Source organism: Mauremys reevesii, linkage group 4, assembly GCF_016161935.1.
Source record: "Mauremys reevesii isolate NIE-2019 linkage group 4, ASM1616193v1, whole genome shotgun sequence".
Lineage (NCBI taxonomy): Eukaryota > Metazoa > Chordata > Testudines > Geoemydidae > Mauremys > Mauremys reevesii.
Genome location: NC_052626.1, coordinates 44748405 through 44774748, shown reverse-complemented (window position 1 = coordinate 44774748; position 26344 = coordinate 44748405). Strand labels below are relative to the sequence as shown.

The following is a 26344-nucleotide window of genomic DNA, read 5'->3' as shown; positions in this document are numbered from 1 at the left end:
TGTAGTTTTAGCCTAATTGAAATGTTTCCTATTAAGCTCAATCAAGACAGCAACTATCTAATTACTCACTTATGCTTTTCCAGCCAAAAATTGCCCAAACAAGCATATTAGATTGGCTGGATACATATTTATTATTGTTTTTACATGTGTCTGTCTGGCTTTAAGCAACAATCAAATATTTTTGTACAGTTCTTGTTTTCTGCTGTCCCTAATTCATTTTGCTGTTATTTTCTACCACCCACCCCCCAAAAAGGTGCAGATCACCAAATAAATAGTATAAGACTGTGTCTAGAAAGTGTATAGTAGCTAGAGGATCCTTTTAAAAATATGCTATTACCACAAAAGATAACAAAATATAGCAAATAAATTACAAACACAGCCCAGATCTAGAAATCACTTACTCATACGAGTAGTCCTTGCATGAGTAAGGATTTGCAAGATTGGACCCATATGGGAACCCACATAGGAAACCTTTAGATCTCTGTAAATTCATTACATTTTTTTATTTAAAAATATTACAGAAAAGATTGGGCTCAGCTCGGAGACTAATTTTACAGGATTTTTTTTTTAATATAAAATACACATCCTGCATGTCCTGATTTGTTCTTTAAACAAATCCTCAAATCAGGATGATCAACACCACAGGTGGTCTGTATTGTGTGTTTATATAAATTAGTGGCATCTCTCATTAAGAGAGAATTTTAGAGTAACTGAACCTATCAGCCATGATTAACTTCATATTGATAGGCGCTACAATAAAGTACAGAGATTACTATATATATGAAACACTGGTAAACTGTATTCCTCAGAAGACAAAAAATGTCTCACTTCTTAATGCTTTGTTTAGAAAGGGTAATATATTTATTTTGTTTCAAACTGTTTGGTTGCTTTTATATTAACTATGGTGACAATTATCCTTGTATTAAAATGTATTTTCATTGACTTTAATATACAATAATACAGTATTCACCCACGAAAGCTTATGCTCCAATACATCCGTTAGTTTTTAAGGTGCCACAGGACTCTTTGTTGCTTTTTACAGATCCAGACTAACACAGCTACCCCTCTGATAATACACAATATGTAATCCTTGAAATTAAGATGTATTGATGTAGCCTAAATTTTCCAAAGTGACTAGCAATTTTGGATGCTTTAATTGTCAAGTGCCCAACCTGAGTTGCTTTAAAGTATTTGGATTTTCAGAATTGGTGAAAACTTGTGCTCTGAAACTGAGGCTGCTTTGAGATATCTCAAGGTGTGCATCCAGAAACGGAGGTACCCAAAATAACTGATCACTTTGGGAAAATGCAGACCATAATATTTATTCCCCCAGTGTGCAAACATCTTTGCTACTATCAAAGCTAATTATTAACATGACTTCGGAGACTGATTGTAATGCTGGAATATGACTGTCTGGTTGGGCCACTTAGGAGATGTCCTACCTACAAAATACAGTATTATATCACCTCTCTGATCTTCACATCAATCATTTTTGTAAGTAGTATCTATACACCTACTATGTAAATGAGATGGATTCAGGGAGACAAGAATTAATCCTGTTGTGTGTGACACTGCTGTACCAGACAGGCAAAGAGTGCATAAAGAGCTTCTTTTCCTCCATTAAGGCCTGATCAAAAGTGCATTGAAAACAACTGAAAACCCCCTATTGACCTCAATGGCTTTGGACTGACCCATAAGCAATTGGGCAGAATCTCTCCATAGCATTTGAGAGTACCAGGAAAAAGGGAAGGCTAATACGCCAGCCCACTTTCCATTTCCACAAGGTGGTATAGTCTGTATTATAGAACCCCTCTCTCCCCCACAGAAATTGTTAGCTATTGCTGTCTTCCCCAACCAGCTCAGAGAAATCTTGCCCTGGCCTGTAGAATTTCTCTAACAGAGAGCTAACTGGAGAGCATCTTTTCTCCCTCTCACTGCACTGGCCAGGTTTAGATTAAGCCCGTTGTGAAAATAAAATTTTCCAGTATGTTTTTAAAGGCACATTATGCGCTTTAGCAACAAAGACTGTTTAAAAGCTTTTGGGGATTTTGATTAATTGTTTTAAACAGGAGGAGTAAAAGGAGTAAGATAAATGAACATTCAAGAAAACAAAACTAGAAAAAGTCCCCCAAATGAAGCATGTGTGTCAGGCTGCAATAACTAACTTTTTCAACTTGCCAGGCCATGCTTTTAGAATTATGATCACATTATCTCCCCTGTAGGAAAGCATGCTCACTTACATGTACAGCAGCTTTAAAGCACACACATACACAAGCAGTCTGGGAAAGCTTAATAGTAATGCTCTTCACTGGCACACAGCAGACCCAGCTTTAATTCCTGGTCCCAGGACAGATGGGACAACAGAGATACAAACTGCCATTCATCATACAGTTGATCTTGATTAACATAAAGACTGTAGTCCTCCTAATTAAAATGCTGTGAACATTCTTCTGTTTCTTACTTTTAAAGTGAGAATAGTCAGTTTTAGGTAAAAGCTTATTTTACAAATAATAAGTAATGTCAGAGCTATGTTGACATAATTAGGATGTAATTAGATGCCTATACAATATTCCATAATTCATTAAATATTCTATTTTCCTCCATACCTAACTAACAATAGTGCTTTTTCATATAATCAACAAAAAATACAGCTGTCTGGGGGTTTTGCAGGATATATGGGTGTAGCACAGGATCACACCCCATATATATGGAGGTGGTATCCAGGTGAAAAATTGAAGAAGAATTTGATACTCATGACTGCATCACCTGCCAACTAATCCATCTCCCTGGGAGATATTCTATCATTCCAACTCCCCTGAGCAATTATAAACACCTGCCATTAATAAATATTAATCTAACAGAGATATATTTTCTCCTCCCTCCCCCACCTCCATGTAGTTTATCCACAAAAATCACCCATGCCAGAATCCCAAAATGAGCAAAACTGAGCTCTGGGCTAGTAACAATCACTCACTGCTGTATTATACAATCAAGATTTTTAAATTTAGTTCTGGACATATGCCTCAGTGCTATTTAAATATTTTACACTTTAATCTGAACGAACAATTAGCAACTGTTTAAAATGGGGCAGTGTGGTTTTTAACCTTTATATAACGTAAAACTGACCATGGAGATCTTGTTCAAACATTCACGTGACGTGAATCATTCACTTTTTTTGCTGGATGGGAAATGGTTTTCCTGCCCCATTAAAATTTTCCAGATTTTGAAAAATTTTCCCATCCAGACATAATCCAAAAAGTCAAAATTGTAACATTTTTTATGAATTGATAACCCAAAGAAAATTTCTGATTAAATCAATGTTTGGTTTTGGTAATTTCAAAAATGTTTCATATTGATTTCAACATTTTTCAGCATAAATTAATTAAAATTGGAAAACAAAAAAATCATTTGAAACCAAGGAATGAAACTTCATTTAGAAAATATCAAAACTTGACATTTTGATAATTTTGAAACTTTCTTTTCAAAAATTTTTTGAATTGGGAGATTTGTCAAAACCTTTTCCCATGAACCAATTCAGTTTTAACAAATCAGCATTTTCAGTTCCTGACCAGGCCTAGTTCCTGCCAGGAAATTGTTATTATGAGACGTTCTTAACCTTAAAAAGCATTCAGAGATTCAGAGTTCCTATTATGAAAAAAAAATGAATTTCATATCACCACACAAGAAGCACAGGAGAGTGCTCTAACAATTAAAGGCCTTTCATTTAAACACAGAACATACAGGGACTTCAATTAAAGATCACAATTAGAGTCACAAAAGGATAGGAATGGCTATTGTGAAACATATGAAGTGTACAGTCCACTCAGTTCCTTAGCAAGACCTTAAAATAAACATGTTCTTGCGCCTTGGCCATAACGGGCCTGTCTTGAACAAAGAAAGCAAGGTTTCCATTACAGTCAATGAGAGTTTGGCGGGAAACAGAATCAGGCCCACAATCTATAACCCAAACTTCAGAGAGAATATTATTTGGATAATATGATAAATAATACATTTCAACACTTAGCATAAATAGTTTGGGATTATCTTGCTCATGTTGAATACTATCCTACACCATGAGTAGTTCCATTGAAGTCAATAGGACTTCTTGTGGAGTAAGGAACTGCTCAGCCTGACCAAAGGTATCCCAATCTGGCCCTAATGTCTTACTTTATCAGTAACGAATAACAAGTGCATCATTTTATGATGGAGTTTGCTACATATTAAAGCGCCAATCCTGCAATGTCTGAGTAATTGAGTAATTCAACTATAAGAGTGGTCCCAATGAATTCAAGTGGTTGAACCATCAGAAAAAGTATGATTTAGTGGACAGAGCACTGGACTTGGCATTAGAAGATCTAGGTTCTATTCCTGGCCTTATGTGTATTACTTCACTTCAGTTTTCCCGCCCACCTTTAGTTTGTCTTGTTTATTTAGCTTGTAAACTCTTCAGGGCAGGGATTGTCCCTTGCTGTGTGTCAGTGTAGCACCCATCACAATGCATCTTGGTTTGGGAATCTGGTTGTTACTACAATACAAATAATAAATAATAATCAGAGCCTAAAATAGGTCACAAAAAACCTTACCCTACATCTAACTTGAGCAATGCAAGATATCTATCTGCTTTGTTTGCGCCTCTATTTTCTTTTGTCTTCCTAAGAATCCATATCTCCCATGGCAGTGAAACAGATACTGTATCTGGAAACTCAAATACTTAAAACTTTTTAGATTATAAAATTTAATGTGTGAAAACCATTAATAAGGCTATTATTTATTCAAGGATAAAGATTACTTTGAATTATGAAATAAATGTCAGTCCTTTCCCAAAATTATAAATACTTGGAAAATTGTCTGGTTTAAGCTTGTTAAAAGTTTAGAAGAAAAAACAATGCAACCTAAAAAATACAATCCAAAACACAACATTATATCCCTGTATTTTATGATGATATTGTCATTGTTAAGGCATTACTAAAATAGCTGAATCAGAATCCTGTTTTTATGGCACACGTTAATATTTTGAGATTTTAATGAATTTAATTAGGACCAATAGCTACAGTAATACACAAAGTAGTATTAATTAATCCTTAAAAATCCTCTGTACTGCAGAACATGTACAAAAGAAATAAAACTACAATCTTTATTAGAAGTAGCTATTGATCATTCATTTTTTCTTGAGACACCACTAAAATCAAAAGTAGGAATGAGAAGTCTAGAAAAATTTAAATCCTTAAAATCTTTAAGTCATTATGAAGCCAAGAAGCCAGGTGGGGATTGAGAACATTAAGAAAGAACAGTGAAAAATCCCAACTGTTCATACAAAATAAAAGAATGAATACAACATATGTAAAACGTATATGTTTTTGCATCCAGGGAGCACTGTTGTAATTATTGCTCTTCTGTCTGATTAGCAAACTGCTCACCAGTAAGAACAGTAAAGGGCTGGAAAGCATGATTTGTGCAATTTATCACACTGACTTTCAAGAAAAACATGATGTCAGAATCTTGATTGTAGGTGGTCTTTGAAGGCAATATGCCGATTTCATATAACACAGATTCAATTTAAAATGTATGTAGAAACAGATAATACATATGCAAAGCACAAACCACAACACATTACTGATGTACATAGATATGTAACTAGCACAAATTCCTCAAAATTAAAGGTTAAATTGCTACCAGAGGAAGCGTTGTCTAGCCAGTCCCACAGTCATATAATCACATGAGACCCAAAGGCAATTTAAAGCCATCAGGAGACCAGCCTGTGGGATCCACCAAGAAGCTATATGTTACTGCTTTAAAAAAAAATTCTAATCTGTATTGCTATAGGTGCCAAAAGTTAAGCTGAAAGATGAGGTGCATATCATCATAGATAGAGCTGGCAGTCACCTATGAAGGCTCCTTTGTCAATGAGGGATTACTTTCTATTGTCCTTATCTTTCTTCTTTCATTACACATGGGACATTACTGCACTTTGTTGATCTGACTAGGTGAAAGATTTTCCTAATTCTCAGCCCATGTATTCTCTCTTTCTTAATTTTAACTCATCACTTTACTTATCACTACACCTCTACCCCGATATAACGCTGTCCTCGGGAGCCAAAAAATCTTACCGCATTATAGGTGAAACCGCATTATATTGAACTTGCTTTGATCTGCCGGAGTGTGCAGCCCCCCCCGAGCACTGCTTTACCACATTATATCTGAATTTGTGTTATATCGGGTCACGTTATATCGGGGTAGAGGTGTATCTTAAAAATTCTTCTGCCTCCTTGGTGTTCAGATCTTAAAAAGCCTGCTTGCCTTACTCACATGCGTAGCTTAATCATAGGGCTGATTGCAATGGGGCTGCTTGTATAAGGAGAGCAGGATTTGGGCCATGGTAGGTATTTTTCAGGCACTTTTAACAGTTTGGGTAGTTTAAGCCTATACTAAGACTGTTTCTCTATTAGTGTGGAGCGAATGGGAACATTTTCTGTGCAACTGCAAGGTTTGCTAGACACTGTTTGGGGGAAGGAAAAATATATGCTGAATGACCATACGCAGTATGCGCTTACCTAACCCACTGTCTATTCCTGAGGTAAATCGGTACAATAGTTATAGTGCAAGAGGTCAAGTACAGAAGGACTCCATTCCAGTTGTGACAAGCTGGTCTCAAATATATGCAAACACGCTGCAAAGGAAACTCCACAAAACATGTACTGGAGTTCCAAAAGTTTCTTTAGTGGCTTTGCATTCAACTTGGCATAGGAGCTTCACCCTTCTTTGCCAGACTGTTTTTCCACCAGTGCTCATAAAAACATTGCTCCCAGAGACATTTTTTCCTCCACTGCTGTCCTGTTCACTTACTTGGCCATAGTTTCAATGCACCCTCTTTCCATCTCACATGGGCCTCTTAAAACACCCACTCCACTCATAAGGAGTCATTACTGGGGTTCATTATAAAGTCATATTTTTTATGAATTAGCCTAAATGTGAATATTTCTCCATTAATACAGTAAATGCCAAGGTATATTAAAATGCGATAACTGAAACTGTAAACACACAGATGAAGTAACTGATGAGGTAATTATGTATTCGTATATAATTTCAACTGTGTCTAGAAAAAAATTCAACTGACAAATATGATTTAATAGGGACTTTCTCAAAGGCAGTAGGGATGAGGGCCCTTAATTCCCATGAACTTTAATGACAGTTGAAGATACTCAACCTCTCTATCTTTCTAACTATTTAGGTACAGTAGTTGAAATGAGCTCATCACTGTGGTAGCTGAGTGCTAACAAACTTATATAAAGATACAAGCAGTACCTGTGAGAAGTAGGTAGTATACATTATCCTGACTGGATGGAAAGGCAGAGTATGAGATGTTATGCGGCTTTCCCACAGAAGAAATTAGTATCTGAGCTAGGTTTAAAACTTAGGATCATTAGCTCCTAGTCCTGCATTCATACCACCACAATAGGCTCTTGTTAACTTTATCAGTTTTTGGTTTTTTTACACCTCACGGAAGTACCATTCTTCATTCATATTTCTGACAGTTTATCCAAAAATAACTAGAGAAATTATCATCCATTACCTTTGTTCAGCACAAAAAGTTCTGATCAACATAAAAAATATTGTCAGTACCACCTCCTTTCCCAAAAATGGTGACATGATACTTAGCAGCTTAATGAGCACACAGCATGTATATCAAAATTACCTTAAATAATTAAGATTCTGCTCCCTTTTCATCTTTATCTCCCTGGGCCCTGGTCCTACAAAGACACATGCATGTGCTTAACATTAAACACATGAGTAGGCCTATTGAGATCAATGTGCCTACTCACACACATACGTTTCTGCAAGATCAGCTGCTTGGTGCCTACACACTGAACAACCTTAAACCAGTATTTGATTTCACATATAATATGTATTCTAACTGCCAGATTAAATGGGGTGGGGGAGAGGGAGGGGAGAGGATTAAAGGAAACCTATGAACCATTCTTTTTATGCTTTTACTTAAAATAAGAGATAAATATAAAGTCAACATTTCATTAATAAGAATAATATATACACATGCATACAAAATGTGCACATATGTATATTTATTTTTAAATTTATTTTTACTTCTTGTGATTTATAAAATATAAAAATATATCCATCCACTATTATGGTAGTATGTGACATTAGTTAAAACAACAACACAACAAAATCAAAACCAGCATCTCCACACCTCTCCCCACCCAAAATGCCCCAAAAACACCGTTAGCAAAACTCCACACTCAACACAACAGGTGGGATTTTTTTCCACTAAATGTTCATATATATCTCTGTATACCACTAAACCTATATATATATCAACACACACACACACAAAATACACACTTTCACTTAAGGCTGCTTTAGGATGCTTTGAGCACACTTTATTAGGAGATGAGATGTGAACCAAAGCACACTGCAAATCAGCTCATCCTTGAAGCTCAGCAACATTAATCTATAACAATATAACTCATAACATCTCAGTGCATCAATACACAATAGAAATATTATTAAACACATTTGTACTGTATTAGGATTTTTTAGTTGCTTGTTTTTCCAGATACAGAAAAGTAGTTGTATTACAATATAATGAAGACAATCTTCCAAGTTGCCTGGGTGCTGCAACACGGAGCATTGCGGCACATAATTTTTAGGCACCTTGCCACCCAGTGGAATCCACAGCCCTGAGTTGGGAGCCTAAGCTCCCTATACAATGCATGAGAAGAGTTAGGTGTCTAAGAAGGGGACCCAGAAGAGCCACATGCTGAGCAGTGAGCCCCCAAGCTAACCAGTAGGAAGTGCTGAGGAGAGCGATTTAGGCCATAGGAAGGTGCTTATCTCTGCTTGAGATCCTTAGTCATGAATTCTCACCTGGAATTACTCACTCTAAGGCATTTCTTGCAATGAAACTCCCGAGGAGATGGTGGTGCCCCTTAAATCTTTTTAAACATGCATTGGACAAGGGGGACTGAAACCTGGGTTTCCCACCTGCTAGCTGAATGCTCTAACCACCGGGTTATACGGTTATATTCATATACTCTCTTACATTAAATAGACAATGGACCAAAATGGCACAGCTTCAACAACAAAGCCAGAGAGACTTACCCACAATATCCCATAATCCAGTGGTTAGGGCACTCTCCTGAGACATGAGACACCCTAGTGCAAATCCTGTCTCCACCTCAGGCAGAGGGGGGAATTAAACCTACGTTTCGCACATCCTGGGTGAGTGCTCTAACCACTAGACTAAAAGTTACAAGCAGGGGGCACTGCTGTCACTGCCATCTATTTTGTGGGGGGTTCAGTGTGCTCTCCAGCAGCCTATTGGATCAGGCCCTGGAGGTGAAAAAAAGAGGAGCAATGCCTAGTGTGAGGATCCTGCAGGGGTGCTTGGGTGCCTAAATGAGGTGGCTGTGTGCATGTCCGCCACCAGAAACTTAGATGCCTGGGGGACTTTATAGTGGAAATGTAGGTACTTACAGAGTTAATCAGCAGCTGAGTAGTAGTTTTGAGGATCTTTGTGGTACCTAAGTTTTGGAGTTAGGCACCAAAATCCTTTCATGGCTCTAGCCTTCAAATGTTGAACAGCTACTGAACTGTGCTAAGAGGTTATAAATGTTGTGCAACAGTCTAGTGCAACAGTTAAGAAAGACATGTCCAACAGACTTATAAGCTGAAGAGTTTGACTTCTCCATATACTAAATAAAGGACATCAAAACTTCAAAATACTTGTGCACCTTCCGTTTCTTTATTTTCTCAAAATTATCACATCTACCAGTCCTTATCCCTTAAGATTTCCTTAATGAGACAAGGAACATATCTGAGAGCTGTAACTCAGAGTCCTGTGTCACTGTGTGAACCAACAAAAGAGATTTTATTTAAAAAATTGGAAAAAACTCTTAATATAATCAAACACTAAAACCACTAAGAGTCACATTATTTTTTAAAAAGGGCCTAAATTGTTTATAGGGAATACACATGTTGAGGTATGAAAAGGAAATTATGTGAGTTTTTTATCCCCAGGTTCCCAGTTTTGCATGTATAATTTAGATGTCAAAAATTGGCCATAAATATTTTGCACACTGAATTGTATGAAGAAAAAAAGTTTTCAAATACATTATATTTATGTGCAAAAATAATTATGCGTCAATATTTAAATATTCTAGGTTACAACAGATTGACGAACACCACAGTTTCAAGAAAAAAAAATATTTCTCTCTTGTTCATATGTTCTAGCCACCAGTCCTTACAACACTGAATTAGCTTGCTGTAATGAAATAGGCTCATTTGAACAAGCTGCTTTGAACTCCTGCTGCCTCAATTCCTTCACTGACTTCCTTTCTAATACTGGGGATAGCCACTAGCTGGGAATTGAAGGAATACAGTATTTTTCAGCCACATCCATTCCTGCCCTATATACCAGGAGCTGAAAGTGTGGCTGCAATGGGAACGGCCTTCTACAAATAATTTAAATAATTAAGCTGTATGAATATAAGGATCAAATCATCATTATAGCTCAATAGATAATATAGTAATGGCGCCATACAAGTTCATAGATTATAGAGCAATAGCCTGCAAAATGTAGTTTAATATAGATATTGTAATGGGACTCCCCCATCCTCACTAACTGGGTTGTGAATAGGTTTGGCATATTTTGCGGGGGGTGCCACCACCTGTTGTCAGCTCTAGGGAAGATAGGCACTTATGTGTGAAGGCTCTGGCTGCATTAAAGTTTGTTGAAGTTTTTTATTTTCAACAATGTGGCCTCATACCATTCATTTGGCTAGAATCATAGAATCATAGAATCTCAGGGTTGGAAGGGACCTCAGGAGGTCATCTAGTCCAATCCCCTGCTCAAAGCAGGACCAAACCCAACTAAATCATCCCAGCCAGGGCTTTGTCAAGCCTGACCTTAAAAACCTCTAAGGAAGGAGATTCCACTACCTCCCTAGGTAACACATTCCAGTTCTTCACCACCCTACTAGTGAAAAAGTTTTTCCTAATATCCAACCTAAACCTCCCCCTCTGCAACTTGAGACCATTACTCCTTGTTCTGTCATCTACCACTGAGAACAGTCTAGATCCATCCTCTTTGGAACCCCCTTTCAGGTAGTTGAAAGCAGCTATCAAATCCCCCCTCATTCTTCTCTTCTGCAGACTAAACAATCCCAGTTCCCTCAGCCTCTCCTCATAAGTCATGTGCTCCAGCCCCCTAATCATTTTTGTTGCCCTCCGCTGGACTCTCTCCAATTTATCCACATCTTTCTTGTAGTGTGGGGCCCAAAACTGGACACAGTACTCCAAATGAGGCCTCACCAGTGCTGAGTAGAGGGGAATGATCACATCCCTTGATCTGCTGGAAATGCCCCTACTTATACAACCCAAAATGCCATTAGCCTTCTTGGCAACAAGGGCACACTGTTGACTCATATTCAGCTTTTCGTCCACCGTAACCCCTAGGTCCTTTTCTGCAGAACTGCTGCCCAGCCATTCGGTCCCTAGTCTGTAGCAGTGCACGGGATTCTTCCGTCCTAAGTGCAGGACTCTGCACTTGTCCTTGTTGAACCTCATCATATTTCTTTTGGCCCAATCCTCTAATTTGTCTAGGTCCCTCTGTATCCTATCCCTACCCTCCAGTGTATCAACCACTCCTCCCAGTTTAGTGTCATCTGCAAACTTGCTAAGGGTGCAGTCCACACCATCCTCCAGATCGTTAATGAAGATATTGAACAAAACCGGCCCCAGCACCGGCCCTTGGGGCACTCCACTTGATACCGGTTGCCAACTAGACGTGGAACCATTGATCACTACCCGTTGAGCCCGACCATCTAGCCAGTTTTCTATCCACCTTACCGTCCATTCATCCAGCCCAGACTTCTTTAACTTGCTGGCAAGAATACTGTGGGAGACTGCATCAAAAGCTTTGCTAAAATCCAGAAATAGTACATCCACTGCTTTCCCCTCATCCACAGAGCCGGTTATCTCATCATAAAAGGCAATTAGGTTAGTCAGGCATGACTTGCCCTTGGTGAATCCATGCTGACTGTTCCTGATCACTTTCCCCTCCTTTAAGTGGTTCAGGATTGATTCCTTGAGGACCTGTTCCATGATTTTTCCAGGGACTGAGGTGAGACTGACTGGCCTGTAGTTCCCTGGATCTTCCTTCTTCCCTTTTTTAAAGATGGGCACTACATTAGCTTTTTTCCAGTCATCCGGGACCTCCCCTGATCGCCATTATTTTTCAAAGATAATGGCCAATGGCTCTGCAATCTCATCGGCCAACTCCTTTAGCACCCTCGGATGCAGCGCATCCGGCCCCATGGACTTGTGCTCGTCCAGCTTTCCTAAATAGCCCCGAACTACTTCTTTCTCCACAGAATGCTGGTCACCTCCTCCCCATACCGTGCTGCAGAGTGCAGCTGTCTGGGAGCTGACCTTGTCTGTGAAGACAGAGGCAAAAAAAGCATTGAGTACACTAGCTTTCTCCACATCCTCTGTCACTAGGTTCCCTCCCTCATTTAGCAAGAGGCCCACACTTTCCTTGACTTTCTTCCTGTTGCTAACATACCTAAAGAAACCCTTCTTGTTACTCCTAACATCTCCGGCTAGCTGCAACTCCAAGTGTGATTTGGCCTTCCTGATTTCACACCTGCATGCCTGGACAATACTTTTATACTCCTCCCTGGTTATTTGTCCAATCTTCCACTTCTTGTAAGTTATTCTTTTGTGTTTAAGACGAGCAAGGATTTCACTGTTAAGCCAAGCTGGTCGCCTGCCATATTTACTTTTCTTCCTACACATCGGGATGGTTTGTTCCTGCAACCTCAATAAGGTTTCTTTGAAATACAGCCAGCTTTCCTCGACTCCTTTCCCCCGTCATGTTATTCTCCCAGGGGACCTTGCCCATCAGTTCCCTGAGGGAGTCGAAGCCTGCTTTTCTGAAGTCCAGGCTAGCCTGATGCTAAAATATTATTAGTTAAAAGAAACATAGAAAGTATTTACTTTTGTTGCCTTATAACTAAAAATGGCTGAACTACTTGTTATACAGACTCAAAACAAATATTCCGAGGTGAGAACTGTAACTCCAGATTTTAGCCTGCTGTGCTGTGATATATGGCAGAGTTGTAAATCCTTGCCTATGTTTGGTTGCTGTCCAAGTGGAAATTGATCTCATGCCTTGTCTTTTTTTTTTTTTTTTTTTTTTTTTTTTAAGGTGAGGGGGAGAGGAAATAATCCCAATGTCCTGGCTAAAATTTCCTCTCTCAATAAACAAGGACCTAAATATGTCCAAAGCTGTGTGAGAGCCTATTGCTGAGCTCAAGCTGGGTGCCACATTTGCCTACCCACTGCACTACCAATAGCCAGCATGTTGCTTTGTAAAAGACTTTGGGATCTCTGAGATTTGAAAAATAGTATATAAAACCAAATATTGTGTATATAAATCTACAAAATGGCTTTTTTGAACATTTGCAGTTTTGTTTTCATAGGGCCCCTGACATATAAGTTGTAAAAATAGAAGTTAAAGGTATGTCCACATTCCCGGTTCCTCACAGGAGTGGATTGCTAAAGCTGTTTCCAATAGTTTGTCAGTGTTCGTTGTAACGGATAAAAATAAATGGTGATTATTACAAAACAATGAGCCACATTTCAAGTAATCCACCCAATCCGTAGTAAGGATTTTAGGCCTCCTGTTTTTCATTTGTGTGCAAACAGCTGTATTTCATTTTTTAGCTTCTTTGTTTTCCAAAGCTTTTTCTTTTTTTAAACTTCTCGTCAGCTAAAATACAGTTGGTATCATGGCCAACACACAAGTAAAATTAGGGGAAAAAAGTCCTTTAGTTGAGGTTTTGTTAAAAAAAAATCTAGTGAAAAATAACAATAGTTGAAACAAACTGATTTTGAAAACTGTTGCGAAACACTGGTTACTGCAATACTGCTCCAGTCAACATTGAATAATATATTACTACTGCTACCTAGATAGTCTGTGATAAAACATGACAAATACATATAGACTTGGTACCTTGAAAAAAAGTCCCCAGCTTCCTAATTTTGACTGTACTTCATTACTTCCATGGGGAAAAGTTCGGAGGGTTTTTTTTTGTTTGTTTTTTAAATACAGCAGAGTTGGGAAAGAATGAACACTGGAAGAACTCCAATTACTTTACATACGCTTCTTAAAAACTAAAAATAATGACATACATTATATTTCTTTAAAGGTTTATTTCCCCTTTTGAGATTTACCTTAGAGCTTATTACCCTATAAAGATCTGGATAGCATTTCATCTGTAAGACAATGAGTAAGGACTGGCTGGAAAACAACATTTCTGTTTTATGAACAATTCTGAGATTTGGAATTTGTTTTCATTCCAATGCAGAACAAAACAGAGTCTTTCTGAAACCTTTCACAAAAGTAAGACAGAGACACCTCAGAACAGCCCAGTCAATCACTCCTTTGGAGTTGTTCCTTTGTCCAGCTATACCAAAAGGACAGGAGACATTTGAGATAGATTTAACTAGGCCACAACTTTATTATTAGATGTTGAGGACTACCCGGCAGATGAAAGTGTACAGTGCAGGTAACACCATGTTTATTCCATAATTACCTGGGGGGGCTTCTGCCAGCTCCCTCTCTTTTTCCATCCAGGTCCTTCCCCCCCCCCCCCGCCTCCCAATCCACTGCTGGGAACTTACTATCCCTCCGCGCCCCCCCACCCCCACTCTGTAGGAGGGTTAAGGTGGGCAATAAGAAAGGGAGGTTGGCTCCTTGCTGTAACAATCATAGGAGTCCCCTTTAACGAACCCCTCCTTTCAAGTCCATTTCCAATCCATTTATCCAGTCACTGTATACCTTCCCTATGGACTACCTTCACTGGACATGTGACACACATTTACATAAAGAGTTGCAACATATAGCCTACTGCATGAACAGAGCCCTTACTGTGCCTGCTGTGAGAAAGGCAAAAAAAAAAAATCAACTGCACCCAGGCCAATCTGGTGGTAAAGATAAAATTCCTTCCTAGCTCCCCTAAAAAGGGGTGGGTAGCATAATCTCACAGCAGGTCTTGAGTGAACCTGGTATTTCATCACCTAAAGGGGAGGGAGGGTGGGTACTGCCTCAGCCTGCTCCGTGTAAAAGGGGGCTTCATGCACAAGGCTGTCCCCTTTAAGCCCTTCTGCCCATCCGGTTCCCAGGGGATGAGTTAGTGTTGCCAGGCTGGCCCCTAGTCTCCTTTTGCAGCAGTTTTCGTCCCTCCCAGGTCCCCAGCCAAAAAGCACTGTTTCCTTCATTTGGCCGGCCAGCCAGCCAAATTCCCCCCCCCATTTAAAGGTGAGATGTGGTCATTTTGCATAAATAATTAAATATTCATTGGTCACAGAGAGAACTATAGTCCTAATCACTAGGCTGCTGGCTATTCTGGGGTGCGTTTCTCTCTCACCAGAAATTCCACCATGGCCCTAAGAATCCTTCCTGACAAAAGTTTAGTCAAAACAAATATCTTTTCACCAAAATTCGGTTTTGATGAATCGGCATTTTTGACCAAAAAAAAGTTTCATAAAAAACTCCCAACCAGATCTTCCAGAGAAGAGAGTCTAAATCTAGTTTGAGCTCCAAATTAAAATGAGTTTGGTGTTCTTAATTCAGTCCTCGGGGGACAAAATTTTATTTCAGAAAATTACATGGGCATGATCCTGTCAGTGCTCAGCAAACAGGAAACTCATTTGCAGGTGCTCTGCATGTGGAGAGCTTTCTGTAGCAAGCCTATACTTTAGTATTTATGGCAATTCTATTCTGGAAAGGTGCAAGAAATGGATGCTTGGAAGATTTAGATATTCCGAAGGGGGTTCTGGCTGGTCAGATAACTGGGAGAGCAGTGTGGGAGGTTCATACTGCAACCTCTGTACACAGATCTATCTGCCTTCTGCACTTCTTTTTAAAAGGAATTCAGTTCCCATTACTGGAGAATATTTTCTGAAGACAAGAAATATTTTTAAAAGTAGATATTTAAACACTATGGGCCAAATTCAGTCTTCAAATGCATGCACACATTGCTCCCACTGACTCTAATAGGAGACCTGCCCACACATCCATAGCAGAATTAGAACACAGGTTTTAAACACAGAGCTTCATCATTTTCATTAGAGAAAATTCAGTTAAAAAAAAAGTACTTTTTTTCAAATCTCACATCTCGGATATGGCCCGAGCTGACCTCAAATTCCATTGGACATTTTGCTACAGAAATGCAAAATGTACTTGTTCAAAATTGTTTATGTACTATGTAAAATTGATTTTTTCTTTAATACTGAAATTTGGTCCATCTGTTGAGAAAACAGAAAATATTCTGAATATATACAAAGAATGGAACTGCTTTATTCCACTGGCTATATCCTGTGGTAGATGCATTTTCATCAGTATGTTTGTCTTGCAGACAAAATGAATATCAGATGGTGGTTTTGAAAAAGGGCAGACCTAAGATGAGGTGATTAGTTTCAAAAACAGATTTTTATTCTTGATAAATTATTACCAAATACAATCATCTGTTGATTGAGGATATAAAACAGATTGGTCATACTATAACCCACAGGTTAAACGAAAAACGGAAATAATAAGTTTACTTAACATGGTCTTGCATTAAGTTCCCAGCAGTGAAACTCTAAGGCAAATAATTAGATTTTCAATTTAAAGATATACATTTGTTAAACCAGACATTTTTTGAGGTCATCTATTTCTCTATTGGCCACTATAACTGCCTTTATATTGAGAAGCTATTTCCACTTAGAACTCGTGATGAATATGCCTTGTGTGATATAATTATCAACTAGAATTGCCTTTGCTGTTTTATTCAATTATAATCTGTTCTCTGTTACATGTGCTGATTATTTGTGAAGACTGTTGATGAATCCACTAGTCCTACAAAGAAATTGTAGTAAAGTATCACAGACTAAAAGAAAGCCATTACTATAGGAGTAGGAACAACAGAAGAAAAGAAGAACTTTGATTTATTAAAAGCAGCTATTAACAATACACATCTAGTATCCCTTACTGAAGAGATGGCATAATGAATACAGTCTATTTATTATGAAATTATTTGTACTAGTGACAATTGATTTCCTTTTTCTTTAAGACAATTAAAGCTCTTCTGTGCTTACCTTGGAGTTAGAAGAAAGAAATAGTAAGATCCCTTGGCCTTTACTTGAGAAAAACTTACCTGGACTTAAATAGGAATTTTGCTCAGGTTAGGAGCCAGAAAGACTTGCAATTGTTTGCTATGATCAATGCTATTTGCTTTTTTATAGTAAGTATATTTTGTCATTTGCATTATATTCTATAATATAGAATGATTCACATAAAATCTCTGGCACACATATTCTCTTTACAATTACAGATTCTTCTTTGGAGATCACACTCTGTATATAAACATTCAGAGTTCAGTAACAGATTTCTTAAAATGTTATTTTGCAGACTTTAGGTAGATAAAAGGAAAAATCATTATGAAAGTTCAAATTACAATAAAGCACAGTGGCAAGTTTTTGGAACCAAAGCTAATAAAAGATTAGAAGTTTAATATCCATCCATTCTATTAATAGAAACCAGCCTACAGACTGTAAATATTTTATTGTAAATCAAAATTTCTCAGGTCTTCATTTTTCTTGTCTTATTTCTTCTCATAGTTTAGAAATGGTAGCCTGATCTATAAGAAAACTATTTACTCCTGTTTCAGATAATTTTTGAGACTTTCCATTATGAGAAAACACCACACCTTTCTGACCTCAAGTTGTTATCACCAGGATCTCTCTTCTCTTAAAATTCTGAAGAGCACACATTAAGGCTATTAGACACTGCAAGGGCACTTCTGTATTCTAGAGTAGCTAGGCCTCTTTAATTTGGGAGATCCAAAAATATTCTCAATACATCCACTTGTATTTTCACTTTTCTTATGTCCAGGTTGAGATTTAAAATCTTTGGTCAATAATCCTGTGCTTTGGATCACTCCCACAAATATGGATAAAATGTTAGGCTTATTCCAGACTCTCCAGCCATCACTCAAACACATCTTCTTAGATTTCCATTAACTTGTAGGGTGTCAGGTCCACTGAAATAGTCACTTTCTCTCCCTCAAACCAAAAATACCAACAAACAACCTGTAACTCTTCTAACACTTTGGTAGCTATTTCAGTTGGAACTATGTGAAATAAAAACAATCTTTGGGAAAAGGATATTTTTTACTGGTATTATTCTAATGTCCATGATATTATTAGCTTGTCCCATTTTATTCAATCATTCTACTTTTTTCAGTAGAGATATGTAACATGAATGGCAGAATGTTTCCAGATCGGAGGTAATATGGACACTTACAAACTTTATCAAGGTTTTTGCCTAGTGGAATACAAGTTTTTCTTGCATCAACTTTTAGGTATCTTGGTTTATTCCAAATGCTATTACTTGGGATTTGATATAATTGACTCTAAAGCCTGAGATTTTTCTGAATGCCATCATTTGTTTCATAAGATATGAGGCTCTGAGGTAAGGCAATCTGCAATCATCATTAGAACATCATGCACATGTAGTTCATTTTTTTTCTCCCAAACCATCTGTATTGATTCCCAAGGTAGTGCTATTTTTTTCTGACCTTTTTGTGCAGGAGGATGGAAGCATTCCTGCCAAATGTTTAAGTGAAGGGCAATTGAATGGAGTAAAAAGGGGGATCCATTTGCCTGAAGGTTTCTTATCTGGGTACACCATGGTGGCCTTTCTGGGTTCCAGCGAGGACTAGGTTTTTTCTTTCTTGGTTTAAGATTGAGACAGAAACACTGAAAGGAGGTGTCCTGGTTTGGTGAAAGCAGAACAGGACTTTAAAAAACAAACCAACCCTGGGAGAGGTGCTAAGGACCATCTTGTGCCTATGGACGACTAAATATGAAGGACTATAGGACAGCAAAGCGAGAGCACACATATATGTGGCTGCTATCTAGAAACTATCTTCACAGAAATGAATTGCAAAGCTACCAAGCAGAGAATCTTGAAGAGAGGTTCACAAAACCTGAGGACTGGGTTCAGCCTCCTAGAGGCATTAGGGAGTTCACTGGACAGTGGAGAAAAGTGCCTTCAGGAAATGGGACAGCAGGGGAAGATGTCACTGTTCCTTCATCTCCAGGACACTTAGCACAGAGGGAGATCGGGGAATGGATTTAGCCCCAAAACCCCAGGTATTTCCTGTTAAGTGTTTCTGTCAATTAGCTGGAAAACTGTCCTGAATCATATGGGGGGAAAAAAATCACATGCTACAGCATAAACAGGACGAGCAGAAAAAAGAGGGAGCTCTTGAGAGCATGAAACTTCTTCATTGTAATTGGTTATCATCCTGCCTGTCAGAGGGGGTGAGCTGTTGCAGAGTGAGCCACAGAGTAAAAATAATGCAGCCTGAAGTCCAGCAGCAGAGTGGGGACTATCCAGTTTATTGCACTGAATGCAGAATGTACAACTACCTGCTTTGTGGACAGTTGGTGTATGTGTTCATTTAGTGCAAGTAACTCATGGCAGGGCCGCCCAGAGGGAGGGGCAAGTGGGGCAATTTTCCCCAGGCCCTGGGCCCCACAGGGGCCCCCATGAGAGTTTTTTGGGGCCCCTGGAGTGGGGTCCTTCACTCACTCCGGGGGGCCCAGAAAACTCTCATGGGGCCCGGGCCCCCGGAGCTTCTTCCGCTCTGGGTCTTTGGCAGCGGGGGGGTCCTTCCGCCCCGAGACCTGCCGCCGAAGTGCCAGCTCTTCGGAGGCAATTTGGAGGTGGGGGCCCCCCACCACCGAAGACCCCAGGCCCCCTGAATCCTCTGGGCGGCCCTGACTCATGGTCATCAGAGACTGGGTGAGGGCTCTTGACACCAGAGTGGCTGAACTGGAGGAGCTGAGAGAGACAGAGAGGTACATAGACAAGACTTTCCGGGACACAGCAGAGCAGCCCCTCCCCAAGCTGGATAGTCTTTATGCTGTTGAGAAGACGAAAGTCTTGAGGAAGGAGAACATCAAGCTGGAGTTCAGGGAAATGATCCCATAGTTGGGACCCTCCTTTCTGATGATATCATGGTATCCTCTCACACAGAGAATATTCTTCCAGGGGAGGAGATCCCAGTTATTAGGAAGAGACAGATAATAGTAATGAGGGACTTGATTATTATAAATATAGATAGTTGGGTATGTGATGACCAGGAGAACTACATAGTGAATTCCCTGCCAAGTGTGAAGGTTGAGGACCTCTTGAGACATCTAGATAGACTTATGTGCAATGCTGGGAAGGAGCCAGTGGTCATGGTACATGCAAGTACCATTAACATAGGGAAAGTTAGGAGATGGGGTCTGGATGCCAAATTTAGGCTCCTAGAAAAGAGATTCAAGTCCAGAACATACATGGTAGCATTCTCTGAAATGTTTCCAGTTCTAGGCACAGAGGCAGTTAGACAAGCAGAACTACAGGATCTCAATGTGTGGATCAGATGACGGTGCTCAGTGGATTTAAGTTTATTAAGAACTGAGGAACCTTTTGGAAAAGCCTATATAGGAAGCATAGGCTCCACCTATAACAAATCAGAACCAGACTGCTGGCTTGTAAAATTAAAAAGGTCATAGAGGAGTTTTTTAAAATAAGGGATGGGGGAAATCCAATAGATGCAGAGGAACACACACTTTAGAGAGAGACATCCCTTGGGGAGGATTTATTAAAAGTGATATTCTATATTCTAATAAAGAGGAGAGGGTAGAAGTTGATAAAATACAGGTAGGTACTGAAGAGAAACAGTCAAATGAAAAAAAGAGTCCCATTCAATTACATCACATGAAGGCAGACAACTAAATATTGATAAACTTTATAAGTGCTTGTATACAAATGCAAGACATCTAAATACTAAAATGGGTGAACTTGAATGCCTGGTATTTAATAGGGATATTGATACAGGAGGCATCACAGAAATTTGGAGCAATTATGATAATCAATTGGACATGATAATATCAGCATACAAAATATATAGGAATGACAGAGTAGGTCTCGCTGGTGGGGTAGTGCCATTATATGCAAAAGAAAGCACAGTCAAATATAGTCAAAATTTTAAATGAATTAAACAGAACCATAGAAACTCTATGAATAGAAATTCCATGCTTGACTAAATAAGACTATAGCAGTAGGAATATACTTCTGAGTACCAAACCAGGATGGTGATTGTGAAATGCTCTGGGAGATTAAAGAGGCTACAAGAACAGAAAACCCAATAACAATGGTGGATTACAACCAGTGGTGAGCTGGAGCAGGTTCGCACTAGTTCACAAGAACTGGTTGTTAAATTTAGAAGCCGGTGTAGAACCAGTTGCTAAAGGGGTCATCCGGCTTCCCCAGGGGGCAATTTAAAGGGCTGGAGCTCCAGGCCCTTTAAATTGCCACCAGAGCCCCACTGCTGGAGCCCTGGGGTAGGGCTGCGGGGCTCTGGGGGCTAATTAAAAAGTCCGGGGCTCCCGCTGCTTCTACTGCCCCGTCCCTTTAAATAGCTGCCAGAGCCCTGCTACTACTCCAGGGCTCTGGCAGCTATTTAAAGGACCGGGGCAGTAGAAGCAGGGGAGCTGCGGGCCCTTTAAATAGAGCCCGGGGATAGCCGGGAGCTCCAGGGGCTATTTAAAGGGCCAGGGCTCCAGCTGCCTCTGCCGCTCCGGTCCTTTAAATAGCTGCGGGAGCCCCGACGCTTCCCCAGGGCTCCCGCAGCTATTTAAAGGGTTGGGGCAGTAGAAGCAGGGGAGCCCCGGCCCTCTAAATAGCCCCCGGAGCCCTGGGATAGCGGGGGGCTCCGGGGGCTATTTAAAGGGCCGGGGCTCCAGCTGCCTCTGCCGCTCCGGTCCTTTAAATAGCTGCGGGACCCCCGACGCTTCCCCAGGGCTCCGGCAGCTATTTAAAGGTTTGGGGCGGTAGAAGCAGGGGAGCCCCAGCTATTTAAATAGCCCCCAGAGCCCCAGGCTGCTGCTGCAGGTGAAGGACCTGCAGCCGAAAACCCGGAGCAAGTGAAGACACACACACCCCGTCGCCAAAGTGCCGTTGAGGACCCAGTAGAGAACCGGTTCTTAGGATTTTGGGAGCTCATCACTGATTACAACTATCTCCATATTGATTGGAAATGTGTCCCCTGCACGGGGGTGCAGAGATAAAATTACTAGACACCATTAATGACTGCTTCTTGGAGCAGCTAGTCCTGGAACCCACAAGGGGAGAGGCAATTCTTCATTTAGTGCTAAGTGGCACACAGGATCTGGTCGAAGAGGTGACTGTAGCTGAACCACTTGATAATAGCAACCATAATGTAATTAAATTTAATCCTCGAAGAGGGGAAAATACCAAAGAAAACCATTATAGTGGAATTTAACTTAAAAAAGGGGAACTACCCCAAAAATAATGAAGTTAATTAAAAGGAAATGAAAAAGAACAGTCGCAAGAGTGAAATGCCTGCAAGCTGCATGGAAACTCTTTAAAAACACCATAATAGAAGCTCAAACAATATATAACCCCCCAATTAAAAAAGTGGTAAAAGGACTCCCCCCAAAAATGCCACTATGGCTAAACAGAGTAAAAGCAGTGGTTAGTGACAAAAAGACGTCTTTAAAAAATTTGAAGTAAATCCAACTGAGGAAAATAGGAAGAACATAAACTCTGGCAAGTCAAATGTAAAAGTATAATTAGGCAGGTCAAAAGGGAATTTGAAGAGCTATTAGCAAAGACACAAAAACTAAGAGCAAACAAATTTTTAAGTGCATCAGAAACAGGGAGCCTACCAAACCACCGGGGGGGCGGCTGATTAATTAATTAAATGTTGTAATGCCCTACTGAGGTATGTAAGCACTAACCGCTGCTCATTGAAATGTAACTATAGCCCCTGTAATACATTTGAAAGACCTACTTTTATCAGATATGAAAATGTCAGTTATGGACATCAAAATTACCAACTTATCTACATCAGAACTTTTCAACCAGTGGGGCTGGCCGGCCTGGAAAAGGGTCGTATACATTTTCTGATTGTGTCATCATGTGCATAATTGCCAGGCCATTGCACCCAAGCATATCTGTGGTGTGAAGGAGTGCAGCATGTTGCAGTTTGTGGATAAAGCACCATTGCCATTCCCCAAAAGGAGAGATAAGCCAGATAAGTTGGGGGCAAGAAAATAAGACAGAGGATGAATTTTGCCATTGACTTCAGTGGGGCCAGGGTTTCACCCAGAGGGGTTAGTTTTCATCATCCCTTTGGCCTGACAAGTGTACTTAGTTTTCTAAATCTATTATGTGTATTATGTAACATTTATACTAGGTAAGGAAAGCATGAAACCAAGCAAGCTGCTTAAGCGCCTGTTAATAACATCGTAAGGAGCATGCCAGGAAACTTACAGCATTATTTTTAAAAGGATGCTAACTGCCCTCAAAAAGCAGAAAAGTACTTTTCAAAAGGTTAACGTTGTTTCAGAAAGTCTTAAAGTTTGCTGTATGCAGTGTTGTTGCAGCCGTGTCTGTGCCAGGCTATTTGAGAGACAAGGTGGGTGAGGTAATATCTTTTATTGCAGCAATTCTCAACCAGGGGTCCGAGGCCTCCTGGGGGGCTGCAAGCAGGTTTCAGAGGGTCCACCAAACAGGGCTGGAATTAGACTCACTAGGACCCAGAGCAGAAAGCTGAAGCCCCACCAGCCAGGGCTAAAGCCGAAGCCTGAGCAATTTAGCTTTGTGGTGCCCCTTGTGGTGTGGGGTCCTGGGCAATTGCCCTGCTTGCTCCCCCATAATGCCAGCCCTGGCTTTTATATGCAGAAAAACAGTTGTTGTGGTAGAGGTGGGCCATGGAATTTTTATAGCATATGTGGGTGGGTGGGATGGGGGGGGGGTCAGAAAAAAAAAAGGTTGAGAACACCTGTTTTATTGGACCAACTTCTGTTGGTGAGAGGGACAAGCTTTGGAGCTACACAGAGCTCTTCCTCAGGCCCAGGAAACATACTCAAAGTTTGCTGTCTGTAAGAATTGTTGAAGTAAGGAAACCTTACAATAGTTGAGGAACTAATCTTACCATCCATTACTGAAGCTGCTGAAATTATGTCACACACACATGCACAAAAGAAAAAAAAATAGATATAGTGAAAATGTTCCCAATTTTCAAGATCACTGTCATATGCCAGATGGATGAAATAGTTCTTGCTGTTCAATGTCAAGTAAAGAAATGTCCACTGCACCATGATGAATCTCCTGATGTTGCTATACAAGCAGAACTTATTGCTTTGTTTTTTGTTAATAAAGTATAGTATTGTTATCATGTAGACCTATCCCTTCAAATTTTCCTGGGAGCAAGGATTTAAATTTTGATTTTTTTAAAAAGGAAACCAAAAACCCGCTGGGAATGGCATTAGTTTATCTGTACTAATAGTGCAGAAGATGTGGGTGGGGGGAGAGAAAGGCCTTATCACTCGAACTGAAACTGTCCATCCTCAAATATAGTGGGTTCATTACATTGTGCACAAAAAGCACTTGCAGCAAAGTAATTGCCTCTTCCATTAAGCACAGCATAATCAGATGCTGTAAAACTGGTACATTTTATCAAATCAAGTCAGCTCCATATACTTTGTGAGAAAATAGGGTGTAAGAACCAGTTACACCTTTTCCGTATTGATGGCTGTCATGAACAAGTTTTGAGCTGGCCACTTGAACTCAGAAATGAGTTATTCCTCTAAGAATACAAAAATGCACATACTGGGTCACACCAATGGTCCATCCAGTCCAGTAGCCTCTCTTCTGACAGTGGCTGGTGCCAGATGCTTCAGAAGGAGTGAACAGAACAGGGCAATTTATCAAGCGATCCGCTCACTGTCCAGTCCCAGCTTCTAGCAGTCAGAGATTTAGTGACACCCAGAGCATCTTGATCAATAGCCATTGATCCTCCATATAATTATCTAATTCTTTTTTGAACCCAGTTATACCTTTTGGCCTTCACAACATCCCCAAGCAACAAATTTCACAGGTTGACTATGTGTTGTGTAATAAGGTAATAATAAGGTAATAATTGGAGATATACCAATCTCCTAGAACTGGAAGGGACCTTGAAAGGTCATCAAGTCCAGCACCCTGCCTTCACTAGCAGGACCAAGTACTGATTTTGCCCCAGATCCCTAAGTGGCCCCCTCAAGGGTTGAACTCACAACCCTGGGTTTAGCAGGTGTGAAGTAGTACTTCCTTATATTTGTTTTAAACATGCTGCCTCTGTACTTTTTCCAATTCTAATATATCTTTTTTGAGATGGGGTGACCAGAACTGCACACAGTATTCAAGGCATGGGCATACCATGGATTTATATAGTGGCATTATGAGATTTTGTCTTATTTTCTCTCCCTTTCCTAATGGTTCCTAACATTGTTCGTTTTTTTGACTGCTCCTGAACATTGAGCCCGTGTTTTCAGAGAACTATCCACAATGACTCCAAGATCTCTTTCTTGAGTAGTAACAGCTAATTTAAAACTCATCATTTTGTATGTATAGCTAGGATTATGTTTTTCAATGTGTATTACTTTGCATTTATTTGCCATTTTGTTTCCCAGTCACCCAGCTTTGTAACATCCCTTTATAGCTCTTCGTAGTCTGCTTTGGACTTAGTACTTTTGCAATTTCATATCTGAGTTCCTTCAGAACTCTTGGGTGAATACGATCTGACCCTGGTAAGTTATTACTGTTTAATTTATCAGTTTCTTCCAAACCTCTTCTATTGACATTTCAGTCCAGGATTGTTTTTCAGATTTGTCACCTAAAAGGAATGGCTCAGGTGTGGGAATCTCCCTGACAGTGAAGACTGATGCAAATAATTCATTTAACTTCTCTACAACGGCTTTGTCTTCCTTGAGTGCTCCTTTAACCCCTCAATTGTCCAGGAATTAAAAAAATTAAATTTTTGCTCTTAGTTTTTGTGTTTTTTGCTAATAGCTCTTCAAACTCTCTTTTGGCCTGCAAATTATACTTTTACCAGCCCCACTGGTTGAAAAGTCCTGATGTAGATAAGTTGGTAATTTTGATGTCCATAACTGGCATTTTCATATCTGATAAAAGTAGGTCTCACAGATGTATTACAGGGGCTATAGTTACATTTCGATGACCTGAGGCAGTGCTTAGGTACCTCAGTAGGGCATTACAAAATTTAACTAATTAATGCTTGGAAAGAACTTTGAAGCTGAGAAGTGTTATGTAAGTGCTACAGTATTGATATTTAGTGCTTCACAGTTGCAAAGACAAGCTGCCAAGAGAGTGAGCACAAGTTAAAATGCTCCTCTTCCTGAAGAGATGCTGACTTCA

General features: G+C 39.7%; 1 protein-coding gene across 7 annotated transcripts in view; it reads right to left on the bottom strand.

Moving 5' to 3' along the window:
* SLC25A21 (solute carrier family 25 member 21) overlaps nt 1-26344 on the bottom strand; it is a 396958-nt gene that overhangs the window by 246699 nt on the left and 123915 nt on the right. The window contains exon 1 of one of the 7 annotated variants that reach the window (XM_039535494.1): nt 7694-7713. The exons of the other annotated variants lie outside the window; for them this stretch is intronic. The gene's annotated coding sequence lies outside the window, so the exon portion shown is untranslated. Of the gene's footprint in view, nt 1-7693; nt 7714-26344 lie in introns of those variants that run through there. 7 annotated transcript variants of the gene reach the window in all.